This window comes from Diabrotica virgifera, chromosome 3 (assembly GCF_917563875.1).
Source record: "Diabrotica virgifera virgifera chromosome 3, PGI_DIABVI_V3a".
NCBI classification, from domain to species: Eukaryota; Metazoa; Arthropoda; class Insecta; order Coleoptera; family Chrysomelidae; genus Diabrotica; species Diabrotica virgifera.
In genome coordinates, this window is record NC_065445.1 from 116438953 (window position 1) to 116453021 (window position 14069).

The window sequence follows — 14069 nt, forward strand, 5'->3', positions numbered from 1 at the left end:
AAATGTTCATTTTGGTAGGTAATCGGGCAAGATCCTCGTGTGCATTCGGTGACTTTCGTCTCGATAGGGATGCGTTCTCACGTACGTAGCAGAACGTTACTTTAGGTAATACCATAGCCACCTTTACTTAACAAGCCATGAAGAGAAAAAGGCAACATCGCAATTGATGACGTGCGTAGTCCGACTTTCGGACTACCGCTTTTGAAAACACAATTTTAAAGTAGAAATTCTGGTAAAATTTATAGTATTTTTTGAGTCGAACAAGAAAATATTATTAATTAGAAGTTTGTACAAAATAAAATTAAAAGTACTTCCTTGTAAGTAACGTTTATTATACAAAAAAAAAACCAATAACAAGAATATACATGGGATTAATTTTTTTCGAATCCTAAGAAAACTAATGAGTATTTTTCAAAAATTTAAACGCAGAATGAAAGATTATGTTAGGACCGAGGGCCTAAAGTCCCTGAAAACTTCTATGTTTATTTTAATAATTTACAGGGGCGAAAAATTAAGAAAATTTAGTGTCATTTTTAGTTTCAAATATGTCATTCAAAAACAACTTTTCATTCATTCTAAGGGACCTTCGGCCCTCGGTAATAAAGTAATCTTTCATTCAGCGTTTAAATTTTTCAAAAATACTTATTAGTTTTCTCAGAATTCGAAAAAAATGATTGCATTTAAAATACACTGAAAATTTTGACAGGCGTCAAAATTTTGCATTTTGTTCCTTTCCCTTTAAAGTTTTTCGCACTTATTTAGAAACACCCTGAATTGATAAAGAACAAAAATCTAGTTGTTAAAGTAGCTAACTTTTTTTATTATCCAACATAAACGAAATAATAAAAAAAACAGAATGTTATTAAGAAAACCAGAGTCTATAATTGGGTTTTAATATATTATTATTATTATACAAAAAAAAAACCAATAACAAGAATATGTGTAAAATACTTTACTTTAAGTAAATAATATCTTATTTTAAATTATATACAAATATCGCTAGAAATAACTATAACAACAATTTCTCACATGGTTTGATGTGAAGTGTTGGGGTTTAGAATTAACTGCTTAGCAACAATATTATTACAGCGTATTGTTAAAGAATCAGGCATATTAAAAAAATCACTTGAATCGGCCAACAGGTTTAGTAAGTATAAGACATCAAAAATGACAAAAATTTTAAGTGGACGCATTTCTATATGCACGTAAGTTTATATAAAAATATATTATACTATAAAATATAGTATATAAAAATATATTATATTGAACTAAAATCATCTTAATACATACCTTTTAATAGTCTTTATAATTTGGAGCACGAAATATTGTAAAATGTTTGAGTTTTTCTGTAAATACAGTGAATATTATTTAAAAACATTTAAAAATAAATGAGAACTGTCAGAATTAACCGGTCTACGCTTAGATGTTGCCAAGTTTCAACTTCATGGCTTGTAAAGTAAAGGTGGCTATGGTAATACGCATCGAGATACGGGAGTTCAACCATTAATGCGCAAGCGTATATGTCAAAAAGATGCGTTACGTTTACGTATTTGTGTGCACAAAAACTCCCTATTGATACGTACTGTCAATAGTGTCAGTGGTAATATCACGTAATAATTAGGAAATGGCTATTATCCTGTGAACGTATTTCATAATAGTATATTAAGTATGGAGAACGGTAAGGGTTTTATACCGATCGAAGACAATTGTTTGGAGGAGGAGCGGGGCGACGACTCCAATTATTGTCTGAGATCGGTTACCCTTAACGTTCGACATGCTTATAACGTTTTTTGCACGATTGATACCATTATAAATTATAAAATTAAACATTTTCGTCATATTGACTAGTTTCATTCATTTTATCAAGATAGATACTTTGGTTGTTAGGTAGTAACTAGGGTGCATAACAACAATGGAGAATTGAGTTTTTATTTAGTTGTCAATAATTTTAAGTACAATTTTGATTATTATAAATTAAAATATGAGCGAAAGTGAATTTGAAGAAGTTGAACGGGCTTGGGAAGAAGGGTGTTCCGCAATTATTTCCGAAAAATCCAAAATCGTTATCAAAATACCTACCAAAGTTTTAAAAAATGGTGCGAAGGCAAGAATTTAAGAATCGAAGAAAATACTCTATTGGCATATTTCGTTCAAAGACATATGCAGTTGAAAGCTCCTGGAAGCCTCTGGGCAGAATATTCAATGATTAAATCCACCGTTTTTCTTTATGCTGGCATTGATATTTCCAAGTTTTCAACTTTGATCGCGTATTTGAAGAGAAAAAATGTTGGCTATAGGCCTAAGAAAGCGAGCATTTTTACACGGGAGCAATTTGAAAAATTTCTGATGGAAGCACCGGATGAAGAATTTCTAGTTCACAAGGTAATATAAGCTAGTTTAGGTAAAAGAAATAATCTAATGAAGATTTTTTCATAATTTGTAGGTCGCAATGATATTGGGAATATCTGGTGCCTGTAGAAGAGAAGAATTATATATTACTATGAATGACATCCAACAAACCGATGGTTTAATTATTGTAAAAGTACCCAATACAAAAACGAACATCCAGCGTACTTTTACAGTCGTTAATAAACCAGACGATAAAATTCCATATTTAGAAATTCTGCAAAATAATTTAACAAATTGTACCATTAGTTTCAATATTAATAAATAATTCGTTAGTTTTCTTTATTCTTTCAAAAAATAAATTAAAATTAAGAGATTTTTTAACTCGACGGTAAGTGAATTACTTACCGTCGAGTTGGAGTACTTACCGTCGAGTTGGATTACTTACCGTCGAGTTGCTAGTAAATGTCACCTACTGACGTAAAATCTGTCACGGTAAACAGTCAAAAATGATCAATCGTGCAAAAAGTTAATTTATTTAAGAGTTCTTTTTTCACTATGGTCTTTTTTAATCTTTTTTCACTATTGACGAGATTAATGAACTCAACATTAAACAGCTTGAACACCATACAGACTATTACGAATATAAAGATAAATATAGAACGGTAATAAATAAATTTAAAAAAAATCACAACAAAGTTAGGTACTATTGTTAAGAAGATTTAATATTATTAAAGGTTGAGAAAAACAATACCTAATTAATATTTTTAATATATCAAACTTTTGGGAAAACTGTGATACAAATGCAAATTTTTCACAAATTGAGTTATCAACACTACGATATTTAACTGAAACTCTTTTATTTAACTGAAATATAAACAATTTAACCAAATAAACTTTATTGATAAATAGATAAAAGTTTATTGATTTATAAAACCAAATAAACAATAAAAGCAACTAAATCAAAAAAACTGTTACTATCATTGAAAATCATTATAAACGTCAAAATTCATCATCTATCAAAGACATTCGATATTGTTTATCGTTGTTTCACTTATCGTAGAAGAAGAAGAAGAAGAAATATGCTTTATTGTCACTGAAATTTTTTACAATTTTATGGACAAAGCTTACATACAGTCAAAAGAAAAATAATATAAATAACAAATAACAACTACAATTTACTAAAATAAGATAAATCGTCAATATACAGTATATAAGACAAAAACAATTTATTGCAATATTAATTGCAAATTGAATATGCTAATACAACATAAGGAACTGACAAGTTTATGCTACTGCGCCTGAAACCCAATTTTCTTAGTTATTCATTAAGAAATTCTTCTATTGAATAATGATCTTTTAGATAGATAGGCTTTTGTCATTTTACGGAACTTTGGGAAAGATGTTGCAGATTTAAGTTGTAACGGGAAATGGTTGTAAAGTTTCTTTGCGGAATATAATATAGATTTCTTTACTAACTCAGTGGATGGAATCAGTAAATAAATATCAAAGATTGAATTTCTGGTTGAGTAAAGATGATTGGGCCTTGCTGGAAAGACATGAAGGTGTTTACGAATTAAACAAACTGTTTCTAGAATATATAAAGATGGAAGTGTTAAAATTCCGTGATCTCTGAAGTAACTTCTGCAATGCGTAAATCTTCTGAGGCCAAACAGATATCTTATTACTCTTTTTTGCAATTTAAAAATAACATCAAATTGAGCAGCTGTACTAGAACCCCAAAAAGGAAGACCATATCGAAGATGTGACTCGAACAACGAAAATATGTTATTTTAGAAGATGCTATTTTAATTTTATTTTGATACTTATTTAACTTATGTATCTCGTCAATTTTTTTTGTAAGGTAATCCAATTTGCCATAATTGTTTGTTAATAAATCGTATGTCTCCGTGAAAACAGGCAAATTGTCAGTCACTTTTTTAGTTAGTTGAATTAAGTCATTAAAGTTCTCTTGTGGTATCTGATTTTTTGATAGATTTGTTATTTTTTCATTTAAATATCTGAGGCTTGGCGAATCACATAGTGAACAGAAAAATCTTAAATTTGAATTTTTTGGGTCCAGAGGAGTTTTGGTGATGGTCTTGTTGAATCCGGAACATCGCATACAGACATTTCGCTGACATTCCCCAAAACAACGAAGCTTATTATATTTGTCACTTTCGGGAAATTCATGTAAACAATTCTCACAATGGTAGTTTGTCATGGTTATGGTCAAGATCAATTTGCAATATTAAACTGAGTCGTTGATAAACAAAACATAAAAAAATTAAACAAATCTGGTACAAAACTTACAGTTCGTTCACTCCAATAACAATAACAAAATAACAGAACAAACAAACGTGTTAACACACTGACGATACTAATACGAATGAATCGTGATTTCTATGGAAAAGCTGCTTAATTTTGCGATATTAATTTCTGTGAGTTAAAAGAGACCTAGTATAAAAAATAGTTTGTGAATAATTTCGTGCATGGGAAAAGTTGGAGTGGACGTATGGTTCTTTTCATGAGGATTTTTCAGTGCGTCACAAATTATAGAAAAAAGGTAAGTCCGTGATAATATACATTTATAACATTTATCCTAACATGATATTTTAGATAAATCTGACAGTTGTCAAATTTTATTTGCAATTGGGCATAAAAACAAATCAATTGTCTTTATTGCATTTATAAAATGGTATTTTCTTTGATTTGTATAGTCTTATAAATTGTACAGATTATATTGATAGATATATTATATAATTAGTAAATAATTTTTTTTCTATTATAGCGCCATCTATCGACAACTAGAATAATCATCGAACTAGAACAATTATAAAAGTAATCACCGACGTGCCTTTTTTCTGTCATATACAATTTAATGCGTTAGAAAGAAATCGAAAAACTGTGACGCACTGAAAAATGCTCATGAGAAAAAGCATACTACAACATGAAGTATTAAATATATTACGCCCAAATTTACCTTTTGTGATATTAATCTTCCACTCTTCATTCTCTTTATTGTTAATTTTACTGTTACAGTTCTCTAGTTTTTTATCACACTTAATGAACAGCTTCTGATTGTTATTCGCGTCTGTTTTTAAGCTTTCTAAGTTTTGTGATGATTTCTTATGCAAATCTTTAATTTGTTTATTGTCTTCCTTAATTTTAACGATTTCATTTTAAATTTTTCCTATAGAGTTAGTAACTGTGGATATTTTGTTCATTATCTCTTTTTTCATTGAATTAAAGTCTTCATTTGGTAGTACAGTCGAAGAGATATCACTATCATGTGCTGAAAACTAAAACATAGAAAATAGTCCATCTATACTGCGTTCCACGGTCACCTTTCAGTACAGACTCTTATGAAGAACAGTGTTGCCAAGAGATATTAATATTTATATTAAATACATTTTGACGCATTTAGTTAACGCTACGTACAAAATGGCTGAGAACGAGTATAGTGTGGACGAAAAGACAAGAAAAAGAGGAGATGAATCGGAAGATGAGGCAGACGATAGCAGAAGTAAAAAAGTACATCGGTCGCCTGGGAATGATAGGCAACTAGAAAAAATATTGGAGAGCCTAAATATTATCACAATGGAAATAAGGGAACTAAGAGAAGAACAAAAAGAGTACAGAGCGGAAATGAAGGAACTCAGACAAGAAAATGAAAAGCTGAAACAGGAAAACAGAGAAACCCAACAAAAAGTGGAAGAATTGGAAAATAAAATAGACAGAATGGAAAAGGACAAAAGACGAAATAATATAATACTGCAGGGAGTAGATATGGATACCTACGATCAAAACATAACAAAAGATAACGTCCAAGATTTTTTATGCAATGCACTAAAAGTTGAGACAAAAATAAAAAGCGCAAGAAAAATTGGAAGTAAATCCTGCTTGATTGAGCTCGAAAATGCAACGGACAAAGAAGAAATTATGAAAAATAAAGGCAAATTGAGAGACATAAAGGGAAAAGAAATATATATTAATGACGACATGGACAAAAATGAACGGATGATACAGGGTAAAATCAGAACGAAGGCAAAAGAGGCTAAATTGGAAGGAAAAAACGTCAAGGTAGGATTTCAAAAAATAAAAATAAATGAGGAGGTATGGACATGGAATAAACATCAGCAACAACTCTTAAAAATAGAAAACCAAAACAGAAACCAAAAAAACTAAACGACGTAAGTGAAACGGTAGCAACAACGGCAATGGACAAGGAGACGATTGGGATTAAAAACAAGAAAATGAAAACTAATTTGGGAACATGGAACGTAAGAGGCACTTATGAAACGGGAAAACTTAAAGAATTAATTAGAGAAACAAAAAGATATGAAATAGATATATTAGCTTTACAAGAAACAAAACAATTAGACACAGAAATAGTAGAAATAGATGATATAGTATTTTTTAAAAGTGGGGGGAATAACAGATTGCTAGGAACAGGCTTTATCATACAGAAAAGATGGAAAACCAGAGTGATGAATTTCAAGCCGATATCAGATAGAATGTGCACAATCAGGTTAAAAGGGAATCAACGAAACATAAGCATAATAAATGTACATGCACCAATAGAAGACGCCACCGAAGAAGACAAAGATGCATACTATGAGCAACTAGAGAGAGAATATGACAGATTACCAGCATTTGATATCAAAATAGTAATGGGAGACTGCAATGCTAAAGTGGGAAAAGAGGATATATATGAAAATATAACAGGAAAATACAGTAAACACGATGTATCAAATGATAATGGTCAACGAATTATAGGTTTTGACACAGAAAGACAAATGGTAATAAAAAGCACATACCAACGCAGAAAAGATATACATAAAGGAACGTGGATTTCCCCTGACAAAAGGACAATAAATCAAATAGACCACATATTAATAGAGAAGAAGCACGCCCATAATATAATAAATATAAAAAGTATGAGAGGAGCGGAATGTGACTCAGATCACTTTTTGGTAAGAGCAGCCTATAGAATAAATGCTAATATAAAGAAAGACAATCAAAGGGACAAAGAAATCAAAAAACAATTCAACACAGCAATACTAAAAGATAATATGACACAGAAGAAGTACGAACAACAAATAACCAGCAGACTAAACGAAGAACCAGAAACACTAGACCCGGAAGAAAAGTGGGAAAGCATAAAAGAAGCAGTTTTAAACACCAGTAAAGAAATATTAATTAAAGGTAATAGAAAACAAAAAGCAAAAGAATGGTATGATGAGGAATGTCAAAAAATAGCAGAAGAAATTAGAAAAATAAGAATAAAAAACTTAAGAAATAATAGTGACATTAGCACACAAGAATATAGAGAATTGAAGAGAATTATGAAGAGAATATGCAGAAATAAAAAAAGAAAATACAACGAAGAAAAACTCAAAGTGATAGAGGAAAAATTCCAAAAAAAGGAAATAAGATCCTTTTACCAGGAAACAAGAAAAATGGAAAGGGGATATCAGAAACATAACCCATATATGAAAAATGAGGAAGGAATATTAATAAATGAACCCGGGGAAATAATGAGAAATTGGCAAACTTATTTTACACAACTTTTAAACAAAAACGAAGAAGAAAGGGGAACAATCCAGGAAATTAAAGATGACCATATAGTAATAGAAACACCTACGAGGGAAGAAATAGAAAATGAAATAAGAGGGCTAAAAAACAATAAAAGCCCAGGAATAACGGAAATATCGGCGGAAATGATAAAGGCAGGAGGAAAAAGACTACACAAGGAGATACATAGCCTGATAAAAAGTATATGGGAAAAAGAAAGAATGCCAGGAGAATGGACCAGGGCAAGGATATGCCCCATACATAAAAAAGGTGATAAAATGAGATGTGAAAATTATAGAGGTATCGCGTTGCTAGAAGTCGTGTACAAAATATTGACAAACATCTTAAGAAAAAAGCTGAATCAATACACGGAAAAGATATTGGGCGAATATCAGGCAGGATTCAGAAGTAATAGGTCGACGACAGACCAAATATTTGCGTTAAAAGAAATCCAAACTACGTGCTACGAACATAAAATAGCAGCATACATCCTGTTCGTCGACTTTAAACAGGCCTATGATACGGTAAAGAGGCAACAGATGTACGCACTAATGAAAGAAATGGGCATACCAAGTAAAATCGTCAGGATGGTAAAGATGACTATGGATAACTCCACAAACGAAATAGCATGGAAGGGACATAAATCAAATAATTTTGAAACAAAGGAAGGATTAAGACAAGGAGACCCACTATCAACGACTCTTTTTAATGTAATACTGGAAGGAATAATCAGGAAAAGTAAAATAAGCACACAGGAAACGATTTTTAAAAATGGCCACCAATGTATTGCATTCGCAGATGATCTAACGTTATTATCGACAAGTAAGAAAGAGCTAACAAAATTAATGAGCAATATAATAAAACAAGCCAAACCTTTTGGTCTTCTCATAAATAAGGAAAAGACAAAATACATGATAATGGGAGAAACAGATAAAGAAAATGAAGACAATTTCACATTGGAGATAGAAGGAGAAAATGTATGCGCATTTAAAAGAGTTTCAGAATTTACATACCTGGGTGTAAAAGTAGATGAAAAGGGACATGGGGAAGGGGAAATAAAAGCAAGAATAGCAAAAGCAAACAAAAAGTATGGAGCATTGCGTCCATTAATGAAATCCAAAGATGTGTCAAGAAAAACAAAAATAAGAATCTACAAAACAGTTATCAGACCTACAGCTACATATGCATGTGAAACATGGGTGCTTAAAAAATCAGAAATAGACCTTTTAGAAAGATGGGAGAGAAAAATACAACGAGCAATATATGGAGGCGTGAAAATAGACGGTCAATGGAGAAGAAGAAATAATAAGGAACTTGAAGAACTATATAATGAACCAAAAATAACGACGGCAATCAAAGCACAGAGAATCCGATACTTAGGACACATAGAAAGAATGGGAAAGGCGAGAATGCCAAAAATGGTTCTATTACGTAAGCCAATACAAAAAAGAAGAATAGGAAGACCAAGAAGGAGATGGAAGGACAGCGTATATGAAGACTTAAAACAAAGTAATATTGTAAACTGGAAAGAAAAAGCTTTGGACAGAAAACAATGGAAGGAAGTGGTGAAGAAATGTATGGAAAGACTATAATGTTAAGTGTAGTATTAAGTGTTTTATACAAACAAATGTAATATTGTATATATTATAGTAGTATAGGATATAGCATTATATATAAATATGTAATAGTAATTGTAAGGAAAAATTAAATCTTTCAGCCCTAGGCCTTCACGGCCTGTTGAGCTTAATAAATAAATAACATTTTGAAGTATTTTTATACCTCACTTGGTCTATTAAATTTGTCAGTATGTATGAGAAATATTGTAAGCTGTCAAAGCAAAGGGAGTTTAGCTCGGTGGTAGCGCGTTCGACCGGAGATCGAGAGATTCCCGGTTCGAATCCGTGTTATCTAACTTTTTTTTATTTTTATTATTGTTTTAATAAAAATTTTTGGAAAGTAGTAAGTAAAAATTAGTTTAATCTTTAAATACAAATAACCTGTTGAAAGTATATTTATTTCGTTGAAATAATAATATAATAGAAGTATAACTTCTTACGTGCGTACAAAGTACACGTGTTAAAAAGTACATTTTTAAGGCACTCATGTGAATTGCAGAATTCGCTTTGCTCATTCTGCAAACTTTCACATGCTTGCCTTAAAATTGTACTTTCAACACTTATATCATAAATAACTATTAAATATAATAGTAATCACAGGCTAATTATAATTAATATTCAAATGATATATCTTTAATATCTTATAAATATCTTTCATAGTACCTATCTATGAATTATTTAAAAATAATAAAACCCACAGATTTTCAAATCAAGATGTTTTGGACTTATGGAATATTCTATTTAGACTGACTTTAAGTTCGTCTGCTTAAAACCGGCAACATTGAGCTGCAAGGTTCCATAAGTTTTATATTGGGATATGCTGCCCACACTGCAAAATGACTGCGGAACGCAGAATAGTGAAATAATTTCTCATTCGGTTTCTTTGCGGATTATTGGTGAAAATGTTCTCTTTAAACAAATTTGAAAGGTGTCGGGCGAAATTTTTGGGCAGAAATCAGTTAAACATTTTTTTTTTAATTTAGTACCATGAAACCGCATGAGATATGCAAATGAAATTTGGTGGATTCTTAAGAGGGCATATTACTCCTTTTTTTCATACAATTAAGAATTATATATTTATATCATTTAATGCGCATACGGTAATGGTTTCAATTTATTTACACAAAAAATGTATGTCACTAAGATAATTCAAATAAAATCAGTTTTCAATGCTTCTTTTAATTTGTGACAAAAAACAAACAAAAAATAAACAAACCAAGACACGTTAAATGTCACTAGGAGCACAACCGAATCATAATTTACAATGTATATACATTGTAAATCCCAAATCATGATTTCCAAAGTTTATACATTGTAAATTATGATTCGGGAGTGCTCCTAGTAGCATTTAACGGGTCTTGGTTTGTTTATTTCTACTGCATCTTGAAAGCGAACCTAGTATAGCAATATTTTTGCTGGATTCGAATCTTATTATTATGTTAATAATATAGGTATGAAAAATCCGCAGGTAGTATGCTATTTTTTTATAAACAAGTTAGTGCTCCGAAATCGTGTTTTTTAATTATTGCTCTGTAACTCCGAAGCTTTTAACTTTACACCAAAAATTCCCAAATAAAAATTCACAGTAATTTAATTCTGCATAGAGATATTTTTCCCGATTTTCTTCGACCAACATATTTTTTTCTAAAAGTTCCGCTTTTCTCGAAAAATTAAATAACTAAGGGCCGGTTGTTCGAACGCTAATCAACAATGATCATTATCAAATAATTAATTACTGTCAATGTCAATTGTTAAAACATAATTACAATTCTGAGACTATAATCAATTAATATAACAATAATTATTAACATAATTACTAATAAATCTCATAATGGTAATTAATTATGTTTTCAGCGACCCAAACAAAGTTGACATTGACAGTTTTGGTGACAGTAATTAAATATTTAATAATGATCATTGTTGATTAGCGTTCGAACAACCGGTCCTTAGTAATATTAAAGATTTTTTGGTATAGATTATAGCAACAATTAAATTGTTAATTAACAATTTAAGGTCGCAATAATAACCATAATAATTATGATACATCAGAATAATAATTATGATTTTCGTGTAAAAAGGCACTGTACATATCTAACGTAATTTACAGAATAGAAATTGGGCTATTTAAGCGGAGGAAGGAATTTTTTAAAGTTAGAAACAATTTTTTGGCTTATAAACAAATAGAATATCTCGGTAACTTTTAGATTAAATTAAATTAAGATAAGGGTATTGGAAAGAACGCCACATAAGGCTTTTTTTTAAGAAAAAAGTTTAATTGCAATAGGTAAGTGGTTCCTAAGATACAATCGCTCAAAATTGAACGGCATGTGCGATGATGTTATAAATGATAGGATGGTAATTTTTGAACCATTACCTTTTTGCTTCGGTCCTCTTTCTACATACAAATTTTCATATCTTCAAGAGCCTCATAACATATATTATAATAATAAAAACGATCGATATTACACGTGAACAATACCAAACATACCAAAATCCCAATTAAAAATTAGGTCGGAGAAAATAAAATCTCAAAGTTCAAAGTCGTTACACGTTAAAAAATATTTTTAAATTGTGTGTGGCTACACCTAACGCGTTAGTCAAATAATGCGTTAATTAACGGCATTAAACTTAACTGTGGCCCCAGCATAAGTGGTGGCAAATTTTTTATTCTCCAATATTTGTTAGTTAATTTTCTAGGTTTAATAAAAATAGAGCCAGATTTGTTAAAAGGTCTGACTCAGTGTTTCTTAGCTTTATGCAGTATTTTTGAGCTAAAAATTGTCTACGTAAATTTAATGGGATTTCATTACACCCTGCTAGCATAACGTTTGTTGCAGTGGATACTATTGAACTTAAACATATTCTCAAGCATCTGTATTTTATGCGATCTAATATTTTTAAATTCGTATTAGTCCAGGGCGGATCTGTTTTGAGATGGACGTTGAGAGGTGACTCAAATTTTTTTGCAGAAATTGCTTGAAAATAAATCAAATAATAATATTTGAGTTATCCTCCCTCTCAAAAAGGTCCGGAACATTGTTTAAATAATCAAAATGTCAAAAATTGAAGGAAAAATTCGATTTTTTTCTTTGTTTTTTGATTATAACTTTAAAAGTATTCATTTCCGAGAAAAGTTGTACTGACATAAAAGTTGCGTAATTCAATTTACTACAATATAGAATTGGTTAAAAATTTAAAAAATAGTAACCCTAGTTGCAAAATAGCAATAATTGCGAAAAAACCATACAAAAACAAGTATTCGCATTTTACGTTTTTCAACCATTTGTGCTACACTTAGGAGCTTCATATTTCTCCCTGAAAAACTTTATGATACAGTAAAACAATACTGTAAATTTCATTAAAATCGGTTCAATAGATTTTGCAAAATAAATTTTGCAATACAGCTTTCGCAAAAAAAATTCATTTTTTCAAAATGTTACAGGACTGAAAGTAAAGCAGATAGCAAGTTGAATTTTTTTTTGCTTATAGAAATGTACTCTACCTTTTATTTGCAATTTTCAAAATTAAAATCGATTAATTACCACGGCGTCAGAAAATTTTTGAAATAAACAATAATTTTTGGTGCTACGCGCAGGACAGCTGTGTTCGATTCACACAGGTTGATTTCCACCAAAATTTCTTCTAATCTTTATCTAATGTATTACTTTCTTACTCTATATTTTGTTGTATTTTAATATTTTAATTCCACAAAAATCAAACTAATTTTATTATTGTTTGTGAAATATTGTTTAAACAATTGAATATGTTTAAAAATATTAAACTTTTATTATTTAAGTTAAAATATATGAACAAAGAAAGTTTTTGCTAATAAAAGTGTTATTTCAAAGGATAGAGTATGTGTTTTTATTTTGCAATAAACAAATTTATTTATTTATATCAAAATGTCATAAAAATTAAAATGTATCAATCATTATAAAAGGTGATTGAAATGCCCAATCAGAGCAACCTATCCGCTGTCCTGCGCGTAGCACCAATAATGAATGCTTATTTAAAAAATTCCTGACGCCGTGGTGTTAAGCGATTTTAATTTTGCAAAATTGCAAATGAAAGGTAGAGTACATTTCTATAAGCAAAAAAAATTCAACTTGCTATCTGCTTTACTTTCAGTCCTGTAACATTTTGAAAAAATGATTTTTTTTTACGAAAGCTGGATTGCAAAATTTATTTTGCAAAATCTATTGAACCGATCTTAATGAAATTTACAGTATTGTTTTACTGTATCATAAAATTTTTCAAGGTGAAATATGAAGGTCCTAAGTGTAGCATACATGGTTGAAAAACGTAAAATGCGAATACTTGTTTTTGTATGTTTTTTTCAAAATTATTGCTATTTTGCAACAATTGTGAGTATTTTTTAAATTTTTAACTAATTCTATATTATAGGAAATTTAATTACGCAACTTTTATGTCAGTACAACTTTTCTCGGAAATGAATACTTTTAAAGTTATAATCAAAAAACCAAGAAAAAAATCGAATTTTTCCTTAATTTTTTGACATTTTGTTTATTT

The 14069-nt window shown here is 30.0% G+C and overlaps 1 protein-coding gene across 2 annotated transcripts in view; it reads right to left on the reverse strand.

Moving 5' to 3' along the window:
- The window catches only part of LOC114330186 (extracellular matrix-binding protein ebh-like), a 166365-nt gene that overhangs the window by 109228 nt on the left and 43068 nt on the right, over window positions 1-14069 (reverse strand). Inside the window, exon 3 of one of the 2 annotated variants that reach the window (XM_050646867.1) lies at window positions 5330-5648. The exons of the other annotated variant lie outside the window; for it this stretch is intronic. The gene's annotated coding sequence lies outside the window, so the exon portion shown is untranslated. The remainder of the gene's footprint in view (window positions 1-5329; window positions 5649-14069) is intronic. 2 annotated transcript variants of the gene reach the window in all.